Genomic DNA, 9376 nt, shown 5'->3' with positions numbered 1-9376 from the left:
TTTATCTATTCATCAGTTTGGTAGAATTAAAATATTTGAAAAACCACTAGTCATTTTTTAAAGTATTAACGTTTACAGAGTTAATTTATCTTTTAAAGGGAAAACACATAGCTATTCTACTCTAGTGGATGGAAATAGAGTGTTCTAATTTAAACTAATGGTATAGAAAGCCAAATAAATACTCTTGATGTCAGGCTAACTGAGAAAATGGTCATATCTTATCCCATATAATCTGTTCTTATTATATGAATGTTATGAGTATTTTTGCTTAGGGATTGATATATTACAAACCAGTAATAGTAGATTTTTCTTAAAAATTCCTTTTGAAGAAGAGAGATCTAAATTGAAAGACACCATAGGATGTTTAATAAGTTGTGAGAGATGAAGATACCAAGATATTGTGAGGGACGTGTGAGGTCTAAATGAGTTAACATGTGTAAAGCACTTGGTGGAGTGCCTGGCACACAGGAAGCACTGTATTATTGCTGCCGCTGTTCTTAAGAACTTCAAGTAGCTCACAATCCAGTGGTAGAGATAAACACATAAGCTGACAACAAGCAATGTGATAAATAATGTAATTCAGCTATGATCAAAATTCTGTGGGCGTTCCAAGGGGACAGGATCTGCCAGGGAATAGGGAGGGTGTCAGGAAAACAAAATGGCACCCAGAGATCCCACAACTGCAGAGTGAGCATGTTGCTAGAACCAGAGCAACACAACCTAACTTTTTCAGAAACACTTTATTTGTTGGCAAATCTTTTACTACTAAAGGCTTTACTTCTTAGAATCCACAATGTTTAAAGTTTCCACAGTTTCAAGCACTCCTTTGCCTCTGGTGGTTGGGGGAACGGGGTCACTGGGCAGAAGAGCAAGGCTTTCACCAAGATGATATGAGAATGGGGAACAGGGGGAAGAGGTCTCTGAAGCTTATGAAGGTGTGGCCCAGTACTCAAAGGAAGTTCTGGCCTCACCTAGAAGTCCAACTAGGGTGTTCAGACTCCAGGAGGGGAAGACACATTCCCATCCCCCAGGCTCCGGTCCCTTTCTAGCGGAAGAGAAACTGTGGAGCACAGACTTGGTGATGTGTACATTGAGCAAGAGGGAAGGGGTAGGCGGTGGAGCTGTGGCCCAACTTGGCGGGCACTGCCCAAAAAAGCCCACCTTTTTCCTCCAAACCCGTGCCAGGTGTCTAGCACACTAACTCAGTGTTTCCTATGCCAAATGACATGGAAGGCTGCTTAAAAGTCTACATTCTTTACTACAGGCCATTAACTTTATGTAGGCAAAACGTATTTATGTTCCTCTGGTTCTTCAATAAACAGAGTAAAGAAACTTTCTGTGAGTAGTTCACTCTGGACCGGTGAAATGAGGGCAGCTATTCTGATGTGAATAACTAATAAAACATATACAGAGAAAAAAAGTTCAAAATTAAACAGAGGAACACTGTTAGTAGAATTAAATAGATGTAACTTTTTGGGAAGGCATTTTGGCAATATTTATCAAACTTGACCCAGCTATTCCACTGTTTCACATTTGTCCTATATGTATATTCCCTGACACATGTCTAAGGACAAACAATGCTGTATTATTTGAAAAAAAAAAAAATCAAACTGGAAACAACCTAAATGTCTTCTACAGGGTGCTAGTTATGAGGTTGTCTAACGTGTAAAGCTTCCCAATGTTACATGAAAAAGCAAAGTTCAAAATAGTATGCATATTGTTATCCTAGTTGTCTAACATATATGTACCATGTATCTAAACAGTTATAGTTACATTTATAATATTGATATAGTTGTATATGTATTAGAAATGCCAGCAAGATCTAGGTGGGGCAAATTGGCAGCGCAGGAACAAATTTAATCTGCAGGAAGATTTTTTATTGGTGGTTGTTTTTTCACTTAAATTTTGAATGCCTTTAGGAGAAGCTCCCATACAGTTTCTATTTATTCCTCAATGTATTCCCTGTTATCTTACACTCTCTGCTTCCCTCAGTTGCTTCTGGCCCTCAGAGGCAAATGAGGAAAGAAATAATAGTGGTAGGGGCGGCTGAAGGGATGCTTCAGTCTTTCCTTTCCGTTTCAACATTGTAAGCAAACATTACTTCATAACTTAAGGGAGGGTAGACTAGAAACTGCCATCATTTCACATCCGTGAGAAGGAATAGAGGAAAATAAGGATCCTGGAAGAAGAGGCACTGATTGGGAAGTGATCACTATAGTCTAGATAAGGAGCAAGGAGAGTTCGAACTAGCCAGTGACAGCAAGGATAAATTGTGAAACCCAGGTTTAAAACCTCTTTCTGAATCCCTTCTTGGCCACTGCAGTTAAAGGAATGCACAGGCTCCCTCATCCCTTCTTTCTCCATCATGAAAAATTGCAGCCTGTGGTTGATCACGTGGGCTTCTGGGCAGAACTTGATCACACGGGCTGTTGTGCTGTATGGGAGTCCAATCTGCCCGTAGCACACCCAGAGAGTCTCATTCTCCTGTCCCTGCAAGTTAAGTTCTCACTCTTCACAGTGCTGGCACCAGCTGTGTAGGAAGCAGGAGCTGTCAGCACCAAAGGTACTATGGAAATCAAACCCAAATGTCCTGGAGCCAAGGTCTACCAGAGAGTCTTGTCCTGGCCCATGTTGTCTACAACATAGGATCAGTGGTTTCCCCAGTTAACACCAAGATAATATTAAAAACTCTACAGTCTGCAAAGTAAAGATTTACCTTAAAAGAAGAACAAGGAACACTTCCAAGTGAAACATTCTTTTGTTTTTGGCAGCAGCTAAAAGTCAGACTGGTGCAAGAGTCCTGGAGGCCAGGCCGGGCGCGGTGGCTCAAGCCTGTAATCCCAGCACTTTGGGAGGCCAAGACGGGCGGATCACGAGGTCAGGAGATCAAGACCATCCTGGCTAACCCGGTGAAACCCCATCTCTAGTAAAAAATACAAAAAAAATAGCCGGGCGAGATGGTGGGCGTCTGTAGTCCCAGCTACTTGGGAGGCTGAGGCAGGAGAATGGCGTAAACCCGGGAGGCGGAGCTTGCAGTGAGCTGAGATCCGGCCACTGCACTCCAGCCTGGGCGACAGAGCGAGACTCCGTCTCAAAAAAAAAAAAAAAAAAAAAAAAAAGAGTCCTGGAGGCCATATTTTATCTATTTTATTTACTGAAAATTCTTCAGTTGAATGAAATTAATTAATTAATTAATTATTTTTTTGAGACGGAGTCTTGCTCTGCCACCCAGGCTGGAGTGCAGTGGCGCAATCTCGGCTCACTGCAACCTCTGCCTCCCAGGTTCACGCCATTCTCCTGCCTCAGCCTCCTGAGTAGCTGGGACTACAGGCGCCTGCCACCACGCCCAGCTAATTTTTTGTATTTTTAGTAGAGAGCGGGTTTCACTGTGTTAGCCCGTATGGTCTTGATCTCCTGACCTCGTGATCCACCCGCCTCGGCCTCCCAAAGTGCTGGGATTACAGGCGTGAGCCACCGCGCCTGGCCAAAATTATTTGTTTAAAAAGATTTCACTGAATTTAGGCTGGTATTTCAGAGACTTTATCCTCTGTGGTCTAAGCAGTGGGGAATGGAATACAGTAGTAAAGTGGGGAGATTGAACCATGAATAAAGTCAGATCCACTCCTCTCTTTGGCCTGTTCATTTCTCAAAAAAAAAGAAAGGAACAAAACCCAGAATCTGTAAAACCACAGATGGGGTGGTTTCCCATCTGTAACCCACCTACCCCCATTTCCACTATCTCCATCCTACAACACTCTGCTTATCATAGTTGTCCAAGCACTTTAAGGCAAATCCACTGAACTCACACAAGCATCCCAAATGTTCACCAACTGATGAAGGGATAAAAATAAAATGTGGTATATCTGTACAATGGAATATTATTAATCAATAAAGGGATTGAAGGACTAATCAATGCTACAATATGGATGAACCTTGAAAAGTAAAAGAAGCCAGTCACAGAAGAACATATATTGTATGATTCCATTTATATAAAATGTCCAGAATAGGCAAATCTATAAAGACAGAAAGTAGATTAGTGGTTGCCTAGGGCTGGAGGGGGTAGCAGTGAAGATGAGTGATTGCTAATGGGTATAGGGTTTCCTAGGGAGGTGATGAAAATATTCTAAAATTGATAGTCGTGATGGTTACACAACTGTAAATAAACAGAAAGCTATATAATTGTACACTTTAGATGAGTTATATGGCACGTAAATTATATCTCAATAAAGTTGTTATTAAAAAATAAAGAAAAGATGTATGCCAAGAAAATATTAATTTAAAAAGGTGAAGTGGCATAATTTTGATGCCACTTCAACAATGATACATTCCTTCTTCTAAAAAATGTTTAGAACAAAGATTATATCATGAGTAAAGAAATACTTCACAATGGAAAAGGGATCAATTTATCAATACAATAAAACAATAACAACCCTAAAAGCATATGTATATGATAATAAAACTTCAAAATAGCTGAAGCAAAAACTAATGGAAATTTGAGGAGAAGTAGACATATCCACAATTATAACTGGGGATAAATACTCCTTTCTCAATAACATAAAGAGGAAGTAGAGAGAAAATCAGCATATAGTATGTTTGAGCAACATAATAATCAACTTGAACTAATTGCTATAAAGAAAACTTCACACAACAAAAGTAGAACACATTCTTTTCAACTACACATGAAATATTCACCAAGATAGATCACATTATGAACCATAAAATAGGTCTCAACAAATTTTGAATTCATATGACATATGTTCTCTAACCACAGTAGAATTAAATTATAAATCAGTAACAGAAAAATACATGGAAATCCTCAAATATTTGAAAATTAAACAATAGACTTATATGGGTGGGCATGGTGACCTGTGCCTATAATCCCAGCACTTTGCGAAGCCAAGGTGGGTGGATCACTTGGGTCCAGGAGTTTGAGACCAGCCTGGGCAACATGGCAAGACCTCATCTCTACAAAAAATAAACAAAAAAATAGCCAGGCATGGTGGCACATGCCTGTAGTTCCAGCTACTCAGGTAGCTGAGGTGTGAGGATCGTTTGAGCCTGGGAGGTGAAGGCTGAAGTAAGCTGTGATCGCACTACTGCACTCTGGTCTGGGTGACAGAGTGAGACCCTGTTTAAAAAAAAACAAAAGGAAAAAAAAAATCTGCAAGCCTAGATAACTTTACTTGGTAGCTCTTTCAAACATTTCAGGAAAAAATGATCCCAATTTTTCATAAAATCTTCTGGAAATAGAAGAAGGGGGACATTTCCCAACTTATGAGGCCAGCATTATTCATTTCCAAAATCAGACAAAGGCATTACAAGAAGAAAAAAACTACACACTAGTATCATCATGAACACAGATTCAGGAATTCTCAGCAAATTTGTGGCAAGTTGAATCTAGCAATATATAAATGGATGACATATTATAAATAAATGGTGTTCATCCCAGGGATCATGAAATTGTTTTAACATTCAAAAATCAATTAATATAGCTCACCACATTTAACAGACTGAAAAAGAAAAGCAATCTCAATAGATTCAGGAAAGCATTTGGCAAAATTCACACTCCATTCTTGATCAAAACTCTCAGGAGATGGGTATACAAAAACCCCAGACTTCACCCCTACACAATATATTCATGGAAGAACACTGCACTTTACCCCCTTTATTTATTAATTTTTTTAATTTTTTTTTAAACTCTCAGCAAACTAAAAATAGAAGAAACCTTCCTCAACCTGATAAAGGACATGTATTAAAAACTTAAAACTAACATTATTCTTGATACCTTCTCCCCTAACACAGAGAACATGGCAAAAATTGAATCTGAATAGAATCTTCACAATTCTATTCAGCATTGTATTGGAGGCCCTAGCCAATGAAATAGTGCAATACAAAGAAATAAAAGGCATACGCACTGGAAAGGAAGAAGTAAAACTCCTCCCACTTACATACGACAAGATTGCAAATGTTGAAAATCCTAAGGAACTTACAAAAAAGCCACCAGAACCAATAAGTGAGTGGCAAGATTGTAGAACACAAGGTTAATATACAAAATCAATTTTATCTCTATTTACTAACAATGAATAATTAGAAATTGTATTTTAAACAATACCATTTACAATAACATCAAAAAATATGCAATGCTTATAGAAAAATTAAATAAAATGTTACAAGATCTGTACACTGAGAACATTACTGAGAAAAATCAGGATGATCTAAATAAGTGAAGAGTTATACCATGTTCATGGATTGGAAAGCTCAATACTGTTAAAATATCAGTTCTCTCCAAATTGATCTGTAGATTCAACATAATCACAAAGAAAATCTGGGCAGGCTTTTTTTGTAGAAAATAACAAGCTGATTCTATATTTTATGTGAAAATGCAAATGAGTAGGTGGGACTACAGGCTCATACCACCATGCCCAGATAATTCTGGACTGACTCTCTTAATGGCCTTGCTTGGACATATGCCCTTCCCTGAACACTAGGACTCTAATGACTAGGCCTGGGTCACAGGAACCATCTGTGGAGCTGAGTAGAAACAGGGTAGTATCAGCCCCACATTGAATAGTGGTTTCCAAAAAGAGAAAAGAAAAAAGAAGAAGAAGAAAAAAATTCTATCAGTGCCCTGATAGAATAAAGGCACTGACAAGCAAACGCAGCTGATGACTATTACAATGTACTACTTTGGGAATCAGGAAAAAAATATTATTTTGTTTTTAATCTTTAGAATAACTGAGCCCAAGGCAACATGCTTTGGTGCTCTTTTAACAGAGCATAACATAAAGGAAGAGAGATGCATTCCTTGGTCCACATATCAGTATCCTCTGAGATGGACTGGAGAAGAGCTAAGAAGATGCCACCCAAGAGCTAAGAAGAGCTACAAAGATGCCACTCTTTCCTTACCAAAACAGAACATAACCTGTAGAATGAGGTAGAGGTAAGATTGGGCTTGGAGGGGATTGGTGAAGTCCCTTAAAAGAAATGGCATAGGAAGTTGGCTAAAGATGAGGAAAGGATTTCTGAGCCAAGTCAGACTGCAGGATGGAACCATTCTGGGGCATGGGGTTGGCTGAAAATCTTGTGGGGTCACTTTGTGCACCATGAGTACTTGAGCTCCTGGATGGACACACTGCGTTTCTGAAGTGGCAGACTCATTTTGCCTGATGGTAAATAATTTTAAACATTTTAATGTCAATAAAAAAGGAATCTATTATGAAGTAGAATGCAAACACTGAATGCATTTTTAAGACAAAATACACATTTCTTGCTTGCAATGATCCCTTCAGACTGCTTTCATTTTCTCCTTTGTGTGTTTTCAGTCTTCTCAGCTGTTAGGAATACTTTGGTGGAAAAAATCTGAGAAATGCCTCTTAAAAAATAACCACTGGGATCAGGGATGTTCTTGAGATTTTTACAGTGTCCAGACACTTTGCCAGAAGAGGAAACTAGGCAACTATTCAGAATGGAACGGTTTGGGATGCTGAGGACAAGGCTAACACCTGGTGGAGTTGGCAGAACTGATGTAAGCCTATGCATGAGGGACTGAGGTTTGGGGGCCTCTTACGCAAACCCTAACAGCAGCTGTGTTCCTGGGGAACATCTCACGTGCAGAGTATGGGATCCTGCCCTGGCTTGAGGTCTGGACTAGCATCTCTTGGTAGGAGTAGGAATCTAGTGTTCTTGGAGAGGCAGATTCATTTCTGGGGTCAGGGGAAGTTCATCTTAAAACCAGCTCTAGTGAGCCAGTTTTTAGTGTTAGAATTGGTGGAAGAGAGAGATAAAACCCACAGATTTCGAGTTCACAGGTATAATAAAACACAAGAGCTCAAGAAAGGGCCATAAAAATAAAAAGACATTTTAATACCAGAAAAGCGAGAAGGACAAAATAGAAATGACAACCCTTCCCCAGGTGCCAGTGAAAAAGTTCATTCACTGGCACCTGGCCTTATTTTTTTTCCTTTCATTACCAGCCAGAAAAAAGCTTCCTCACAGACTACATCATCCGAGGGACCAGGAACCACTGAAGAACAGGCTGGGCGCTCCTCTCATGCATTCTAGGATGATATGAAAATTACCCCAGGATGACTCCATTCAAACATGGGCTGAAAGAACGGTTTCTGGCCATCAGCACGAAACCTGCAGCCTGACCACAAGAGGTCCAAAGACACCCCCATGTCTGTCTCTCCTGTTTGGGGCCCTCTAGAAATTGTAATCAATAAGTCTTGATTATCATAGTGGTTTTTAAAGCACAGAAAATGAGGCAGGTGGAGTGAAGTGGGAAAATTAAATTGGCAATATAGCTTCTTCGACTGAAGTGGTTGAAAAAATTAAATAATTACAATGCCAAAGGCAAAGAAAAAAAAAAGACAATCAGCCTGCACCTGGAGCATTAGGTTCTGAAAATCCAATTTGCACATAAAGAGTCGAAGGGTCTTTGCTGAGGGGGCAGGGGCTGAGGACTCGCTAGCAAGCAGAGGACCGTTGCCCTGGAGACAGTCTTAGCTTGGAAATGGCAAATAGGAAAATTACAAGGGCTTAAGGGAGAAAGAGGGAAAAAAAGGGACTACTTAGAATGGTTGAAATCTTAGAAACCAGACGAGACTACATGAAAGCAATGTACTTAAAAGGACAAATACAGATTTTACTGCTTTAATAAATGAAGATAGGAATGAGGAGGCTATTTTAGTTATTATTTGCTGGTTAAAATGGGTGATCAGGCACTTAAGGGCTTTAACGGAAGACAGAAGGGAAATTTGCTAGGAGCAGAAACCGGAACACACTTGCCTGTTTCCTCGCCTCTACCCAAGAGGCTACTATTGAAATGCACCTTCAGACAGCCACTGATAGAGAAATAAGGGTAAATATTATGTCACAGAGCATCCTCCTTAGTGCCTCTGACAATAACCTGAGGTGGCAGATGCAAGATGGGGGAAGTCTGGAGCTATTAGTGCAAAATGCACCGATATTAATTGGCCAGTTCCAAGGCAAGGCAATGATTGAGGGGGAATGGCGTGGAAAACTATGGCTAAGAGGTTTCAGGGTAAAGACTTTGCAAGAGTTCGTCTGGACACCACCCCCTGCAAGGTGGTTAAGGGTTTTGGTACTGAATTTGGATCCCCAAAAAGCCAGAGCTAGAGAAGGGACTCCTGCCTGGGTGACATGGAGCATAAAGAGCCAGCAAGATAGGGTCAAAAGGCTCAGAGATAAGAGAAAACCAAGGAGGGCCGGGTGTGGTGGCTCACGCCTGTAATCCCAGCACTTCAGGAGGCTGAGGCAGGCAGATTACTTGAGATCAAGACTTTGAGACAGCCTGGCTAACATTTTGAAACCCAGTCTCTATGAAAATTTCAAAAATTAGCCGTGTGTGGTGGTG

Source organism: Chlorocebus sabaeus, chromosome 21, assembly GCF_047675955.1.
Source record: "Chlorocebus sabaeus isolate Y175 chromosome 21, mChlSab1.0.hap1, whole genome shotgun sequence".
Lineage (NCBI taxonomy): Eukaryota > Metazoa > Chordata > Mammalia > Primates > Cercopithecidae > Chlorocebus > Chlorocebus sabaeus.
The sequence above is the reverse complement of the archived record's forward strand: the minus strand, read 5'-3'. Positions refer to the sequence as shown.